Genomic DNA, 18,340 nt, shown 5'->3' with positions numbered 1-18,340 from the left:
ACATATCCTTGGGTGAGGACTTAAAAAAAAAAAAAAAAAAAGGAAGAATTCTGGAGTGGGAAGCAAGTAACAGTTTGGAACAGGAAATATGACAGAAGTCTACGGTGGCAAAATGACTTTGAAGGAGGCAGGAAGAGAGTCCTAAACCAGTGATTTTCAACCTTTTTATCTAATGGCACATATAAACTAACTACTAAAATTCTGCAACACACCAAAAAATATAATTTTTACCTATCTGGAAAAAATAGGTATAATTTTGATTCATTCACACCAGACAGTTACTGTTGTCATTTTTTAAATGTTACTATCTAGAGGTCAGTATTCCTGACTAAATAGTCAGGTATTGCAGGTTTTAAAAAAGGATCTCTTACCCTTCGTGACAGCATGGATGGTTCTGAACATTATTATGCTAAGCAAAATAAGCCAGCCATTAAAAGACAAATATCACATGATCTCACATATATGTGGAATCTAATGAGCAAAATAAACTGATACACAAAATAGGTCCAAAGACATGGATGCATGGAAGAGACTGATAGATCTCAGAGAGGAGGGATGTTAGGGTGAGAGAAGGAGGTGAACCAGAGAATTTCTATGCATATATGCATAGCTGATGGACACAGACAGTAGTGTAATAAAGGCCTGGAATGGGACAGAGGTTGAGTGGAGGGGGAGGTAAATGGGGGGTGGGGGTGGAAAATAGGGGACATTTATAATACTGTAAATGATAAAAAAGTAAATTTTAAAAAATCAATCATTATCAAAAAAAGATTAAACCATATTGCAGAAGGAAGGAAGGAAGGAAGGAAGGAAGGAAGGAAGGAAGGAAGGAAGGAAGGAAGGAAGGAAGGAAGGGAGGAAGGAAGGAAGGAAGGAAATGTTTGAAGAGAGTAATGACAAATGGTGGCAAAGAAGAAGGAAGAGGAGGAGGAGGAGGAGGAGGAGGAGGAGGAGGAGAAAGAGGAGGAGGAAGAAGGGGAGGAGCAGGAGAAGGAGCAGAAGGAGGAGGAGGAGGAGGAGGAGGAGGAGGAGGAGGAGGAGGAGGAGGGGAGGGGAGGAGGCCTGGGGGAGCAGGAAGAGGAGGAGGAGGAGGCCTAGCGGAGAAGAAGGAGGAGGAGGAGGAGGAGGAGGCGGCAGTGGCAGCAGCGGCGGCCTTGTCAATGCCATTGGATTTTCATTTTTAAAAGCAGCTCAGTGGTAGCTTTCTAAAGTGGAATTTGAGGGTAGATTATTAAAAACAGAACATGCTGTAAGGGTAGGATCAGCATGAGAAAATAACCAACTGTGTGTCCCAGCATGTTCCAGAGGGCAGTTAAGTTTGCTACTGGATTCTTCATGGGTAGTTGTTTTTCAACAGGCTTAATATGTTTGTCATATTTAAAAAATTGCTTTGCCAACAGAAATCCAATTGAGAATTAATAAAAATTTCACAATAGGGACTTAACAAACTCAGAAAAACAAGCAGAAAATAAGAAGTTGGAACTATAATAATTAAATATTTTTCTAAATAATCAATAAGCTTAGTCAATCACAAAGGACAATGCATCACTGTCTTTAAAACTCTCTGCTGCCTTAGTATGGACCTGCAACATCCTGCACCAGACAATGCCATCTCATACCTCCACTCCCCGCAGAAATGTGTTCATGGGCCACTGACTTCAGTCTCTTGTTAACCAACCAACCAACCAACCAACCAACCAACCAATTACTAACCAAATCCTTACTAGACTTAAGACGCAGAGAGTCAGGTATCATCCCTGCCTTGGCCTGCCAGTTTCTCAGCCTTATGCCTTTGCTGAGGCCCCTTGGAAACCTCTCCCCATCTACCAGGAAAATTTCTCCTCATCTCATGAGATCCTTTATGAAGCGTTCATTAAAACCCATAGTCGAGGGAGAAACCAAGATGGTAGCATAGGTAAAAATCTATACTGCTGTCTTGCACAATAATTTCAAAACTGCAACTGGAAGACAGAGCAGACATCGTCCAGAACCACCGGAAAGCTGGGTGAGTGGAAATTCTAAAACTAGAAGGAAAGAGAAAAGCACACTGACAGAAAGGATATATGCACCCCTATGTTCATAGCAGCACAGTCTACAATAGCTAGAATCTGGAAACAGCCTAGGTGCCCGTCAGCAGATGATTGGATCAAAAAACTTTGGTACATCTACACAATGGAATACTATGCTGCCATAAAAAAGAAGAAATTCTCATCATTTGCAGCAACCTGGATAGAACTAGAGAACATCATGCTGAGTGAAATAAGCCTGTCAATGAAAGAGAAATACCACATGGCCTCACTCATTTATGGATATTAAAAAACATTATAAACTGACAAACCAAAAGATAGATATAGAGACAGTAAAGCAACAAGTAGACTGTAAAATTACAGCGGGGAGAGTAGGGAGATCTGGGGGAGATAAGAGATCAACCAAAGGACTTGTATACATGCATATAAGTACAACCAATGGACACAAAACTCTGGGGAGGGAGGGTATGTATGAGGGGGGGGGGCAATGTGAAAATATGTACACAGATAATAATTTAATTAAAAAAAATTAAAAAAAAAAATTAGTCCTTATGGTTGATAGTTTTCAAAATATGTTTGCTTGACTTTGGGTCTCATAGGTTTTAATGCCATTGCTTATGAGATTCTGCAAAATACTAATGCTAATACTACTATTAATAATAATGTAAATAGTTAGTATAACTTTCCCCAGAAGCTCACACATCTTAATCTAGATTTTAAAACTAAAAGAATCACAGAAAAATATGTATAAAATCTTGTAATAAGTTGAAATTATCTTAAGAGATATGGGTGGTGCCAATATATCCAACCACTTACTTATCAAATTAGCCAGTTTATACCATAAACCAAGTTCTGTGACAGGCTTATTATAAGTTTAATTTCCAAATAACAGTGGGACTGTATCAATAAAATGTATAAAATGAATATCTGAGAGTTTAATAGCTTAATACCCCTAAATTAATCCTATAATAATTTTATTAATATTAATATTCACTGAATATTCAAGCCTCTACAATAAAACCTGTATTTTAGAGCAAAAAAAAAAAAAAAGAAAAGCACACTGAGACTCAGAGGAGCTGTGGAGGTGCAGAGCCCCGGGCACACAGAAAGGGCTGATGGCAAAATACGAGGCTGGCTTACTTGCTGTGCACAGAGAGGGCGGGCAGCAAGCATACAGCTAGCTTTCTCGTTCGGGAGGGAAACAAAACCTCCGGACTGCACTGAAACCCGGCTCGAGATGAGACTTTGGGTACCAGACTCATTCGGGGAGAAACTGGACTGAATCACGACTGACTTTTTCAAGCCGGCAGGAGACACAAGCTCCCAACTGCTCTGAACTCCAGTTCTGGGTGAGACTCTGGAGACCCAGACACATATGGGGAGAAACTAGACTGTCTGGTAGCGGGATGGATCTCAAGGGCGGCTTTCTCTCAGAGGTGCTGGCAGAAATTACCACGGGACACTGAGACCCAGGACCTCTTAGGGCTGGGCTGATGGGAATTCATTGCAGTTTGCTCAGCCCTGAGATTCCATCCCATCCAAGCTGTGCACAGAGGCTTTTGCATATGAATGGCCTGGTCCTCTGAAATCTAAATTTACCTATCAAACTGCAGCTGAGTCAGAGAGACCCAGAACATCCAAAAGAAGGCCCAAGGCTCCACAGCAGCTTGCATTGCTTCACAGCTGGGCCTCATCTAGGCACCTCCAAAACCCAGAGAGGAATCTGCAGATCTCTTCATAGCTCCTGCTGGGTGGCCTCAGCCAGAGGCTAAATTAGCACCTCCTTGGAGATCCAAGAGCCAGTGTACCCAGGGGTCAGAGTAGGACCATCCAGATTACAACTCCTCAGATCCATAAGGGACACACTCAGGGGGCAGACTCAGTGAGCACCAGAGCCCCACTGAAGCAAGTCTTACTTCATAAGGGTGTCTCCAGCACAGAAGTTCTCCCATCGTAGACACTTCTGATCCTCACAGCCAATTGGCCTGGAGGTCAATTCCTCCCAACAATCAAGGCTTAACTACAACAAGACTGTGCACACAGCCCACAAAGGGTTGCATCAAGAGTGTCCACCTCAGGTAACTGGGGAGGCCGAGCCACTGGACCCTATAGGACACCTAGCACACAAAGCCACTCTACCAATACAGGAAAGCAGCCAAAATACAGAGACAAAGAAACAGGTCACAAATTAAAGAAATGGAGGAAAGCAAACTACTGGATATAGAGTTCAAAACCACAATTATAAGGTTTTTCAAGAATTTTCTAGAAAAGGCTGATTTCATGAGACCCTTGAGGATATGAAAAAGGACTAACTAGAAATTAAGCATAAACTGACTGAAATAAAAAAATAATATACAGAGATCCAACAGCAGAATAGAAGATCATAAGAATCAAGTCAAAGTTTTGAAATACAAAGAAGCAAAAAAACACCCAACTGGAAAAGCAAAAGAAAAAAAGAATCCAAAAATATGAAGATACTGTAAGGAGCCTCTGGGACAACTTCAAGTGTACCAACATCTGGATTATGAAGAAGAGAGCGAGCAAGATATTGAAAACCTATTTGAAGAAATAATGACCGAAAACTTCCTCCACCTAGTTAAAGAAATAGACTTACAAGTCCAGGAAGTGCAGAGACCCCAAACAAAAGGAATCCAAAGAGGACCACACCAAAACACATCATACTTAAAATGCCGAGAGCAAAAGACAAAGAGAGAATATTAAAAGCAGCAAGAGAAAACCAGTTAACTACAAGGGAGCACCCATATGTTTGCCAGCTGATTTCTCAACAGAAACTAAGCAGGCCAGATGGGAGTCGCAAGAAATATTCAAAATGATGAATAGCAAGAACCTACAACCAAGATTACTCTACCCATCAAAGCTATCATTCAGAATTGAAGGTCAGATAAAGAGCTTCACAGATAAGAAACAGCTAAAGGAATTCATCACAGCTAAACCAGTATTATATGAAATGCTGAAAGGTATTCTTTAAGAAGAAGAAAAGGTAAAGATAAAAATTATGAACAACAAATACATATCTATCAACAAGTGAACCTAAAAATCAAGAGAATAAAAAATCTGAGGAACAGAATAATGTGGTGATTATAATAGAATCAGGGGCATAGAAAGGGAGTGGATTGACAATCCTCGGGGAGAAAGGGGTATGAAGATGTGGGAAGAGACTGGGCAAAAACCATACACCTATGAATGAGGATAAAGGAGGAAAGGGGGGAAGGGCATGGGGTGGGGTGGGAGAAGGGATGCTATGGGGGGGAAAAAGAGGAACAACTGTAATAATCTGAATAAAGATGTTTTTTAAAAAGAACTAAATGGGAAGAAAGAAGTTAAGTAACTTGCCCGGTCACATTGAAAGTGGAAGAGCTGAGTTTACAACCCAGGTCTGGTGGCTTCAAAGACCCGACTTTCATATTATACTATACTTCCTTGAAGGAAGGTGTACCCTACCACCCCCTTTTCAGAACGTTTATATTGCCCATCAGCCCCACATATCCTAAAAAATAACCAATTATTTTGAAAACACACACACATTCTCTTGACTCAAGAACCAAGAAGAAAAAGCCAGTAGCCAGAGCAATCACTGAATATGGAAGGAATTCAATACAGTAGCAGAGAGCCGTACAAATGGGTTTCCTTTGTGTGATGGGTCATCAGGTCCCTACACACTCTTAAAGGTCAACAGAAACCTGTTCACATCCTCACTTTGATGACCTGCTGAGTTCAAGATGGAATTTTACCAGTGCCAGGGACAAAGGAGAAAACTCTCTTCCACATAGCACTTCAGCAGCTGGTGAAGTTATTCAGGATGACCACTTACAAGATAAAGGACAGGCATTCTAAGAAAGTAATCTGCATAACAGATATATGGCTGGTGTTTAGCTGCTGAACTGTTGTTTGACAGGCTAAGAAAAGGAAAGGTCTTAAGCAACAGTAGTAACGTGATTAGGTATCTGCTGGAAACATTTAGTAGTATACTCAAATATAAATGTATCACTTAGGAACCTATACATGTATGTCACATTGCCATCGTCCCTAAACTGGAAGAGTAGATTAAAGAAGTAATGATGAGAGGGAATTCTGGAGGGAATGGGAAGTGAGTCATTGATACATAGTTATGTGTAACTAACCTAGGTCCAAACATTACCTGCTTCCTAAAAATTAAGATTTGCAGTGAGATTTCTGGCCTTCAATATTACACACAGACATAGTCAAGAAAAGAAACTGACCCAGGCATCTTTGTAAGTATGGCTCAATTTTATTTCAAACAATTTCTATCATATTCAGGATATGAAACCCAGGAGTTACACAAGAAGGGATTGTGTCACTTCCAATGAAAGAGGAAAGGCTTTCATGAGGATTCAATTCTGTAATGAACAAGAATCCCAGCAGTAACCAAAACATCTAGTTAAGATTAAACTGAAAAAGCAGGTGGGTGGTTAAGCAATAGGGACTCTCTGGGGCTGTATCTACCACCCAAACTTGGTGCAAATTTCCGACTTTTATGAAAATAAAACGAAGTCATTCTCAGAAACCTACAGATAGATTTAAAAAAAAAAAAAAAAGTACCTTTGGAGACTTAATTAAAAGTTTCTGTCCAAATGGACCTAAACCTTGCGTTCGTGTTTTTTTTTTTTTTAACATCAAATCCCTACCGAAAATGTACATTAGTAGTGACTTCCTAAGAAAGAAACTATGGGGTCAGGAGAACCTTAGTTTCACAGTATGACCCTTTGCCCTAATTTTGTGTATGTGAAATAATAATTCAAAAATAAGTAAAATCATTAAAGACAAAAGTCCTAATCCAATGGCTCAAAGACAGGGAATGAGAGAGATAACACCTAGGATATCCTTAATGAAAAAAACATGTCTTATTCATCTTTTTTTTTATCAGCACTTAGCACAGTGCCTACAGTATATTAGCTCAGTAAATGTTGACATGAAATAATAGCTCTCTTCCCCACAAAGGGCCAAAGGATGGATGCTATAGTGAGACAAATTTCAGCAGATTTAAAAAATTACTAATAGCCTGAATTGTCCAAATAGGAAATAAAGTGACTAGAACGAAAATGAATTTTCCATTAGTGAAAGTGTTCAAGCATATATTAGATGATTATTTGCCAAGTAACAGTGCACAAAGGATTACTGTATCAGGCAGTCAGGCAAAAGGCCAGGGGTTGGCAGGCTTTTTCTGAAAAGGGCCAGATAGTAAATATTTTAGGCATTGCAGCCAAAACAGTTGCTGACATATTTTCTTTCTTCTTCTTCTTCTTCTTTTTTTTTTTTAACAACTCTTAAAGAATGTAAAAAACATTCTTAGCTCATAGGTACACACACACAAAAAGGCCCTGAACAGGATCTGACCTGCAAGCTGTAGTTTGCTGACCCCTGGACTAAATGATCTTCCAAACACGTTATTTTTGATCCTTTGAAGTTGACAATAATGTATTTTGTTTTTAGGGAGACTGACATTTTGGGAAAAATATTTTTAGAGAGTAGCAGAGATCTGCAAGGATGCTAAGGGGGAAACAGATTGCAATACCAGATTCCAAGGTCACATTTGCTGGTCTACAATATGTACCTTGTAATGTTACAAAGACATCTTCATGAAGTGGTAAATACAGTCTACACAGATCATTCTCACACATATGTCAGCATCTTTAAGCCAAGATGAAGCTCATTTGATATTTATTGAAGTTTATAATATGTGGGGAAGACTACATCAGAGGCATCTCACATCCTAAACAGGTATGTTATCACACCGCTGTTGGTTTCCTTCATTACTTTCTCTTGGACCTCTGTGATTGCCTTCCAACTTCTCTAGCGCCACCCTGCTGGCCCTGCTACTCCCCACCTCTGACTTAATGCTAAAGAAACAGTGAGCTGCTTGGTGCTCCTCTACTCCAACATACTTGCTGTCCTGCCTCCACAACCATGAATGAACAGCCCCCCTCTGTCTAAAAGGAACACCACCCCCAAGACTGCCTGGGACTTTTCAAAATCCAGATCAGAGATTTTTCTGTTACAGAAAGCCTTCCCAGAGCTGCCCCTCACTTTCTTTTCCTCTCATGCTCCTCCTGTAAGCTACAGCTAATCACTTCTGTCTCTAAGCTCCCTCTACATTTAATAGTGCTGTTCAACTCTTTGCATATATGTCTCCATTTTATCTGCCTGATTGTAAAGCCTACAAATATAAATTTCAGCTCATATCCCTCTCAATATACCTTAATCTCTTGAAGAATGGCTCTTAAATGTTACTAATTTAAATTATAAAATCCAAGAGAAACAAGAGAAAGAAATAACTCAGGCTTCTGTGATTGGGAGGACAAACTTCAGGCTTATTACCATGGAATATGGAGACTGGAGTAAGAAGTCAAGAACATACGGAGATATGCCATATGACTTGAAAGGTCTCTAAACCTATTAATTATTGTTTCTTAAGGACTAAGATCTCAGAGGACATGAAATATGCATGTACAAATCAATTTAAATGAAAACTTAATCAAATACAAAAATAATAAAGAATAAATATATCTTCCTGAAAGTGGGTACACAAGTTAAAAGCCTACATTCACAGTCTCAGAGAATTTCTCCACAAACAAATGTATTAATTACAAAGGAAAGAAAAAGTGACTCTTCAGTGATAAAAATCTGGCAGACACTATCTTAATGGGATCAAAGTTAACACCCACAGTAATGGGGCAACTGGACATTGTGTGCTGGCAACAGAATGCACTGAAAGTAACATTTGCATTATATTCAGCTGAAAATGCATATCCTGGGTCTAATCAGAAGGAAATATCAGATAAATCCAAACTGAAAATCAACAAAATGACTGGGACTGACTGGCATATAATTTTTTAAAGTGTCAAGGTCTTAAAATCAAGGGAAGGTTAAAGAACTATTCCAGAATGAAAGATTAGAAAGATAAATGACTGGGGGCAACACCTGAATCTTGGATTAACACCTCTCACTATAAAAGATGTTATTGGGATAAAATCTAAACTGGAGAAGGGTATATGGAAGGTCTTTACCTTATTCTTGTAAGGTTTCTGTAACTGTTCCAAAGTAAAAATATTAAGACAATTTTAGGGCCTACACAAACCCAGCATATGGTATGTTCAACAGACAAACCAATCATCGTGATAGAAGTTAGAATAATAATTACAGGGCGGAGTGGGACTATTGACTGGGAAGGGTCATGAGGAAGCCTCCTGTAAAGCTGGAAATATTCTATATACACTGAGCTGGGGTGGTTATAAGGCACTATCTTTATATAGCTCATACATAAAAATCCATGAGCTATATATTTACAAAGAGTGCACTTTACTATATGTATGTTATAGAATACCTGAATAAAAAAGTAGAACAGAAAACCCTATGTACAAGCTATACCAATCCTACAAAGAATCTTCCTGTATACATCCAACTATTAACAGATGATGCATTTAAATGTACTGGTAGCTTTGGTGAAAAGAAATTAATTGCTCAAGGAGTCTAAATGAAACATCATTCCATACATTTTTCTAGCATTTTGTTATTAAAGCTGCTGAAGATGCAAGTATTTTGGCTTTGCTTCTTATATAATTAATTGGAGCATAAGTGCTTCCTGGATTGAGTCTACCCAATCATTTTCCCTCCAGGGGAGACCAACAGGATTGGAGACAGCAAATATTACCCAGATACAATATTTTTGAAATTAAGACGTAAAACTGGTAGAAAGTAAAAAGCAAAAGTTAGAGAAAACTAACAAAACTAACAGAAAACTGACTATACTAAAAAATCTCTATAATTTTCCCATGTGTATTGTTGGGCTTTTGTTTGTTTGTGTGGGTAGGGCACGGGAGTTTTGAATGGTTCAGAGAAACGCTAAAAGCTAATGTAGTTGGGAGCTTGGTCTTCCGTCAGACAAAACCCAAATTTGAGTTCTGGGAGTGAGTTCTGGCTCCACCTCTCACTGGCTGAGTAGACATGGGCAGGTAACTTCATCCCCTGTGCCTTGATGTCCTCATCTGTAAAGTAAGGATAATTACACCCAACCCAGGAGGTAGTTGGGAAGGCTAAATGAGAATGTATGTGATACTGTTAGTGCCTGGAATACAGCCAGCAGTTAATAATGGTAGCTGCTATCCGTTTTTCTTGTCTCCCCCCCACCCCCCCACCCCCAACACACACACACAGCAGTGCCTGACTAATGTGGCTGCTTTTCCCCATGCTCACTATGAAAACTTTACCTGCCTCAAAACACATCGTACTGAAATCTCAGCACTCTTCAAGGTAGTCACAGGGGCGGTTTAATTAAAAGGAAACAGATGGTCTCCCTCTATAGATCATCAAGGGGAAGTCCAGGGGACAAGTGCTAAGGGGTTAGGAGCACTCTGTTCAATTTCTCCGAGGCCACGTGGGGCCGTTCACTTAGCAGAAGTGCCAGAATAACCACAATTTGGTCCTGAAGTAGCTCCTCTGGGCCAAATGGAGCAGAGAGAGCAAGCTCCTGTTTTCATTTTCCCAGCTGTGAAGCTTCGAGCTCTGGCAGTCATCAAAATAAGCACCAAACCACATGACCAAATCCCACGGACAAAAAGAATATGTTCTTTGCTGCTGATGGGTAAAAGGAGGTGGAGATGGCCAGAAGTGTGGAGAGGGCCCTCTGGCTTATGGGGCAATGCATGTTCTGTAGGCTAATGATGCTTCTGCAACTTCACGAGTCTTGGAAATAATTTGCAAGTCTGCTAAAGAGGGATGTTTTTAAAACCTTCATTTCCAAAAACAAGGGGGGAAAGTTCCAAACTTAGAAGAAAGATTAGGCTTTACAGGGAGATGAAAACTCAGGACTCCTAAAGGGGAACCCCAGCTGGGTACAGATGCCTCAATTTCTTTTAAAAATTGCATTCATGTCAAGATGCCCCTAGGCCAAACTGATGTCTCTACAGACAAAATGGCTTTTTGTGACTGTTCTGTTAGGTGGTAATAGCAGATTCCATAAGCAGGCAGGATAATGGCTATTGTGGACGAGTTGTCCCCTCACCTCCATGTGAGCCACCCACCTATCCTACAGAATCAACATTTATTCCTTTAGAAGGTCAATCAGTCACTTCCATAGTCTTCAAACTGTAACCTGCCTTCTCACTGGTTACTTCTGGGAATTGTTTTTATTTAAAAAAATAAATTTCTATTGTAATAACCCGAACCTTCACATATAATCTGCTCACAGCCAGCCTCATTTTTTTGAATACAGACTGACTAGATACCAGAATTGTGGGGTGTGGCATGCCTATGAAGGAGAGTAAAAACTGAGAAAATCTGGGAAAGTGGAAAAAGAGACAACACAAAGATGATGGAAAACAAAAAGCATGTCTACTTTTGAGTGTTTTTTGTTACATTCACCAATCAACAGTGTCATATTGCTCCATTCAATTAGAGGTACATCCATGAGGTGCAGCCACCTGGATTTACCCGAATTGCTGGGGAGCCCTTGCTGTAAACCAACAACTAAAATCTGCGATGGTTTCCTGAAAGCTGGCTGAGAAAATGAAGGCTTGCTTATGAGTAAGTTTCTATGGTTTCCACTTTTGGGATCTTTAAGAAGTTCTGGAAAATGAAAGAAGTGCTAAAAAAATTGGGGCAAGCCAGTACTTGATTTTAGATTTTCAAAATATTTGATTTCCAAAGATGAGAATGAGGAGGGATCCTATATCCCAGTGAACAGATACTTTGCTCCAAGGAAAAGTGCCATATGAGCCATTCTAGTCCACATGGTTTCTTTGTCCAATTAGAAAACTGTACCCCTTCAAGACATTTTATTTCCTTTTCTCAGAAAGCTCAGAGGCTTTTTTACTCTTTATCTGCCAAAAAAACCCCCACAAAAACTGTCATTATAAAAATACATCCATAATACCTAGATCTAGACAGAATCCCCTCAGATGTGACCTCCTGCCAGTACACAACCTGCACAACTGTATGCAGCAGTACTGAGTAATCACAAGAGGCCACTATGGTTTATTTAAGAAGAAGGCACTACAAAGTAACTTATTTCTGCCTTGACCACGGAAGAGCCATAAACAGGATCTATCTGGAACTCAGCAAGGTCTCTGACAAGACTGCTCCCGATATCCTAATATGAAAATGTAGGAATTAAATACTAACATAGAGGAATTAAGAAATGGTAAGAAAATCTTATTCAAAGAATGTTGGTTAAGGAATTAACTAATGTTAACAAAAAGGAACTAATAGTGGTTAGTCTTCAGCTCAGTCTTTGGCACTGTACAATTTATTTTTACAGTAGGTCCCCCTGTTTCATAGTCCCAATTAACCAAGGTCAATCACAGTCCAAAAATATTAATTAAAAAATTTCAGGACAATTAATAAGTTTTAAATTGCACACTATCCTAAGCAGTGTGATGAAATCTTGCACCTTCCAGCTCCGTCCTGCCATAGTTGTTAATCATCCCTTTGTCCAGCGTATCCACACTGTATATGCTACCCCGTTAGTAAACAAAAATAGAAACAAAAGCAAACTCTTCAATTATCAAGGATTCTCGTCTATGGACATCACTCATCACTTACTCTGGACATCTGACCAGATAGCATCATCATGGCTCAGTGATCCAGGATTACCCGAAGCAGCTGATTCTCCTCAGGTCAAGAGTAGCCTACCTCCCAATGCCTGCATCATTCACTTCACCACATAGGCATTTTATCATCTCACTTCATCACAAGAAGGGTGAGCACAGAAAAGTAAGATATTTTAACAGAGACCACATTCACATAATTTACAGTATATTATTGTAAATATTCTATTTTATTATCAGTTATTGTTGTTAATCTCTTACTGTGCCTCATTTATAAATTAAACTTTATCACAGGTATGTATGCATAGAAAAAAAACATAATACATATAGGGTTCAATATTATTTATGGTTTCAGGCATCCACTGTGGTCTGTGGTCTAGAAATGTATCCCTTATGGATAAGGTGGGACTACTGTATTTTATTTAACTATATTAATGAATATGTATCAGTATTTACTAAGTATTTCATGTATGCTGAACCTTGTGTCAGGGGCTTAAGCAGTAAAACAGACGAATCGATTCAATAAAGTATTGTTATATTCTATCAGTGACTTGGATAACAATGTTTGCTTATCAGCTCTACACAGGACATGAAGCAGGAATAGGCAATACAACGGATAACAAAAATTCAGAATAAAAAAGATTCTTACTGTCTGCAATCACAGGCCTATTTTAATAAGATTAAAAATTTCAGAGGTAATATAAGGCTATAAATCTCAGTCCAAACCCCCCCCCCCCCCCAAATTGGACAACAATGCAGCCTGATACACTGGAGACAGAACAAAGACGGAAGGGCATAGCTTCTTCATAAGCCAAAGAGAGCCAAGTTCAAATTCCACTTCTGTTTCTGGCCACACAATCTCATGCAAGTCATTTAACTTCTCTGAGCCTATTTCCCCACGTATAAGATGAGACACCACATATGATACAGAATTATTGTGAGGATTCAATTAGAAAATGTAACTGACACAAGGCACTCAAAAGTAGAACTAATATTATCAACACTACATGTGCCAAAGTCATTGGAGTTCCCATTTAGTTATTCCTCCAATAAACAATCATATTATGTACTAATCCCAGTGCTATATTTCAGGATTCAATGGCAAGAAAAGCTATGGCTCCTGCTTTTAAGGATCTAATAGTTTTAAGGGTTAGACAAACCAGGAGAGACAGTATGGCAGTTTGTAGATAAAACTAGTACAGTACAATGTGATGTTTGTATAGAGTGTTATGGGATGAGGAAGGAGGGATATCTAAATTAGACTGAAGAAACAGGGATTTGTATTTTAGCAAAGATCTGTATTTTATATAGGGCACAAACACCAGTGAGGGCCAGACTGCTACGGCAGGGCAACCAGGAATATAGGCAGGAATTAAGAAGAACCTGATTTAAGGCAGTAGGAGAGAAAATAGAGAAGATGAAGATGTGTCAATAGATATTAAGGATTCTGATGACTACCTGGGCTCAGATGGATGGCATGAGAGGGAAAAGTCCACAATGACTCCCAGGGTTCTGTTTTGAATGACTAACTGGAAGGAGAATGAGTGAGACTACAGAATGGTGAATCACAGGTTTGGTGGAGAGATGGTGAGCTTCATTTTGAACTTGCTGAGTGTGAGGGCTGGCACTCAGGAGAGATCCAGGCTCAAGTAGAGCAGGGGTCATTGGCACATAAATGGGAGTTGCAGCTGGTGTAAAGTAGAGAAGGCAGATCTTTGGTGAAAACTAGCATTTAAGTGACAAAAGGAGGAAAAGAGCCCACAATAAAGAAATACTACAAAGCAGGAATGGTTTTTCATATGTGAAAGAGTATCAGGCAATATCAGATGTACTGAGAATTCCAAAGATTAAGAAGGAAAAGTGTTTAGGAGTTCTGACAACATCCAGGTCTAATGACTGGAAGCCTCAAAGGCATGATTAAGAGGCTGGGAGAGGAATGAAAATGTGAAAGACAAGGAGTCAGATAAGAGCTGCTCATGTACAAATGAGAAGCACTGAACAATGCTAAGAGCTGACAGTGTGACAGTGTCAAGAGCACAATGTGATGTATGTGTTTACTACAAAGCCAGATGGGGCCTTAGGTTATCTCAAGAAAAAGTCCTGCTTTTCATGATCAGAACCCTTGAGGAAAGAGGACTTCCTTTCTACACCACACAAAGAGAGACTGTCAAACAAGAACAAGTTCAAAAGAGGGTAATCAGAATGAAGAAAGTATGAGGTAAGGTCAACAGTGATCATTCTGGGGCTGGACTGATACCAAATGCACAGGCTGTTACCCAGTCTGCCACGACCATGGAGATGCATACTGTCTACTTGGCAGCAAGGCAGCACCTATTTTTTGACCCTTGAATCACAATTGGGTCTTACACTGAGAAAAGTATAAGTAAGGATTGGGAGATAGAGAAGAGGAAGGCATTTGTGAACTTTGCTATTCCATGGGTAAAACTGGAGGACTGAGGCAATCTGAGAGAAGGTCAGGAATAATCAGGGAACTATAATCAAAGAACTCTGCTACTACTTATTACCACGCTGAGGATTCATTAACCTCTACTCCAATATCTTGATTCCTTTCTCCCTCCTTTTCCCTGGATGGGGTCACACCAGTCCAGCAAATCCCACTTCCTTTATCTTTCAAATACACCACCCCTCTCCCTCTCCACAGTCACTGCCTTGACTCAGGCCTCCTTCTTCTATCACCTGTTACATTGAACAGGATGGGACCAGCAGGGAGACCACTGTGCTGCAACAGTGGTCTCCCTGCTGGTCCCATCCTGTTCAATGTAATCACCACAATGCTGCCTGAGTAATTTAAAATAGATGAGAGCCGGTCACACCTTGTTTAAAATCCTTCAATGCCCCATTCTCCAGCACCACCCTTTCAAAGTAAAGTCCAAACTTCTCTGCATGGCACTATTAACTGCTGCAGTTTATTGTTTGCCATCTACCAGAGACAACTGGATAACACTTATCTTATTTCTCACATCAACCCTGGGAGCGCTTGTATTTCCTCTTTTTATGGATGAGAAAACGAAAGCTTAGAAAGTGACTTGCCCAAGGTCACAAAACTGGCTCAGTAGCAGCGCTAGTGCTAGTATTGGTACGTTAAGTATTTTAGATTCCAAAGTCTGTATTCATATCATGCTATTGCCGACAAGGTCCTTCATGATCTGTCTCCTGCTTATCTTTTCAGTCTCCTCTTTTCCTACAACTCCACACTGCAACTTGGGTGAACTACCGGCAGGTCATGCATTGTCACCCACAGCCTTTGCTCACACCACTCCCACCTCTCACCTTTAGGACTTGGGTAAAGCAACACCTCCTCACAGAAGCCTTCTCTGATGCCCAAGTCTGACCTATGAGCACCTTAAATCCTCCTCTAGCGCTGTTGTCTGTCTCCTTGAAGTGGAAAAAAATTCCTTGAGGACAGGGAGGTGTAGTTTACTCTAAGAGTTGTAGTCCTGTGGGCTGCTGACTGCTCACCCACCTTCTCCGTGGAATACCAACAGTGTACACACTTGACACCAACACACCCTCTCCACAGCCCCTGGAAGGTCTGGTTTTAGTATTTCCAGCTTGCAGAGCAGTGCCAAGCACGGCAGCAGCTCAATAAATACTTATGCTTATTCTTTATTATGAGAGGCTGGCTGGGAACAGGAAAAGGACCTGTGGTTGAATAAGAGCCCTACACTTAATTTCTTAACTTGTTTCGAAATATGTCACATGAAGCTTTCTCTGATGTCTTCATGTGACATGAGAAGTTATGTCACCTCCTCAGAGAAAAGCTTCTTCTGCTTCCCCCTAGTTACTTTCCATCCCATTACTATGTTCCTTCCTTTCTTTTTTTAAAAGCATCTATTAGGATCTGAAACAACTACCATCCATTAAAAGTACTGTACTATTGACTATCACCACCACTGCTGCCTCCATGATTAAAGTGCCTCAATGTTAGTGGTGTATAACAAAATTCTCAGTTGGTGTGGTTTACTGTGGGTAAAAAAAAATTAAACAAGCCCTAAGCAAACAGTGCAGTCGGTTAGAGCCATGGTCGGCAAACTGCGGCTCTTTGGCCCCTTGAGTGTGGCTCTTCCACAAAATGCCAAGGCGTGGGCGAGTCTATTTTGAAGAAGTAGAGTTAGAAGTTTAAGTTTAAAAAATTTGGCTCTCAAAAGAAATTTCAATCGTTGTACTGTTGATATTTGGCTCTGTTGACTAATGAGTTTGCCGAGCATCATCCCAACACACAAAGGTTGTGGGTTCAATCCTAGGTCAGGGCACACACAAGAAGCCAATCAATGAATGCATAAATAAGTGGATCAACCAAACAATGCTTCTTTCTCTCTCTCTAAAATAAAATTAAAGAGCCTATCCTGGAGAGGAAAAGGTGGGAAGAGGAAGACAAACTAGCAGCTTTCAAAGATGTGTGGACAAGGATAAGGAGTTGAAATTACTAGGTATCCGCTTTCTGCTCAACTTATAACTTTTTAAAAGTCAGAGCTGGGGGGGAGGAGGGAAAGGAGGGGAGACCAAATAGGAGTAGCCAGTAAGTAAGCTCTGTCACTTAAGAAATTTAACCAGTGGGGGTATCACAGAAGAAATCGAAATATTTAATGGAAAAAGGAAATTTGGGACCAAAACTGGCAGCTACAGATATGCCTGGTTTCAGCTACACAAAAATGTTTAGTTAACTGCCAATTTTTAAAAATTGCATTAGTTGCCAGGGTTTAAAAAATCAAGAGACAGATCACATGTGCGAGCACACACACACACACACACTCTCTCTCTCTCTCTCTCTTTCTCACACACACACACACACACACACACACACACACGAGTTTGTTTCGCTTCTCCCATCATCATCTACGCTAGTATGGTGCTCATAACTCAGTTCAGCATAAATAAAAGTTTGACTCTGTTTGTGACATAGAAATTTTCTTACACCTACATTTACCTTATCTGACTAAGCATTCAAGTTTGCAACCCTCGGACCAACCCTCGGAATCAAGAACCTGAGCTCAGAAGAGCCCAACTTGAGGTCCTCACTTCCAAATAACGTTATGGTCCCTAAGAAGGCTCAGGAAGGGGGGTGACGGGCCAGGCACACAGCACAACATCCGGGCAAAGCCTGGACGAGCAGCCAGGCGCCCTCACTCCGGAGTTCCAACGCCCGGCTCTCAGAGCACTCCTGGCCGGAGGGCTGAAGGGACTGAGGTGGGAAACCAGGACCTTCCAAGTCAGAAGACCCGGGCGGACCGAGCAGGAGGGGAGGGAAGTGGAGAAGGAGGGCGAGAACGACAGCTCAGTTACTCGGTGGGGAATGGAGGATCCTGAGACCCTCCGTGACCTTCGTTTTCGCCGCAGAGTTCGCCCCCTCCCGCCAGGCCTCCAAAACCAACGCCAAAGGACCCCACTCCTCCTCCTCCAGCACGGCTCACTTACCGCCGCTCAACTTCCGGCAACCCCGCAGCGACGTCCGCAGGGCGCGCTCCGATGACGTATTGTGACCCCGCCCCCGCCTTGGGGTTAGTGGTGCGCATGCGCACAAGGAGCCGCGGCCCGGTCTCGGAAAAGGAGCCCCTAGCACCGGATGGAGTGGGAGGAACCTGAGTCCTGGGGAAGGCGGACCGGAACATCGGTGCTGGGCGAAGCCCCCTGGTGGGAGCTGACCTGGAGAGGCGCCCCCTTACCTGATGTGGGAACGAATGTGTATATGCCCCTCAGGCTTTTAAAGAA

At 41.0% G+C, this 18,340-nt stretch overlaps 1 protein-coding gene across 3 annotated transcripts in view; it reads right to left on the bottom strand.

Annotated features, from left to right (window-relative positions):
* ATG7 (autophagy related 7) overlaps nt 1-18,109 on the bottom strand; it is a 206,095-nt gene extending 187,986 nt beyond the window's left edge. Inside the window, exon 1 of one of the 3 annotated variants that reach the window (XM_084902576.1) lies at nt 18,047-18,109. The gene's annotated coding sequence lies outside the window, so the exon portion shown is untranslated. The remainder of the gene's footprint in view (nt 1-18,046) is intronic. The other 2 variants (XM_084902574.1, XM_084902575.1) reach the window with 2 other exon arrangements.
* Between the last annotated feature and the right edge of the window lie 231 nt (nt 18,110-18,340).

This window comes from Pipistrellus hanaki (assembly GCF_964339955.1).
Source record: "Pipistrellus hanaki genome assembly, chromosome: 13".
Classification (NCBI taxonomy): Eukaryota; Metazoa; Chordata; class Mammalia; order Chiroptera; family Vespertilionidae; genus Pipistrellus; species Pipistrellus hanaki.
This window is presented reverse-complemented; position numbering and strand designations above follow the sequence as displayed.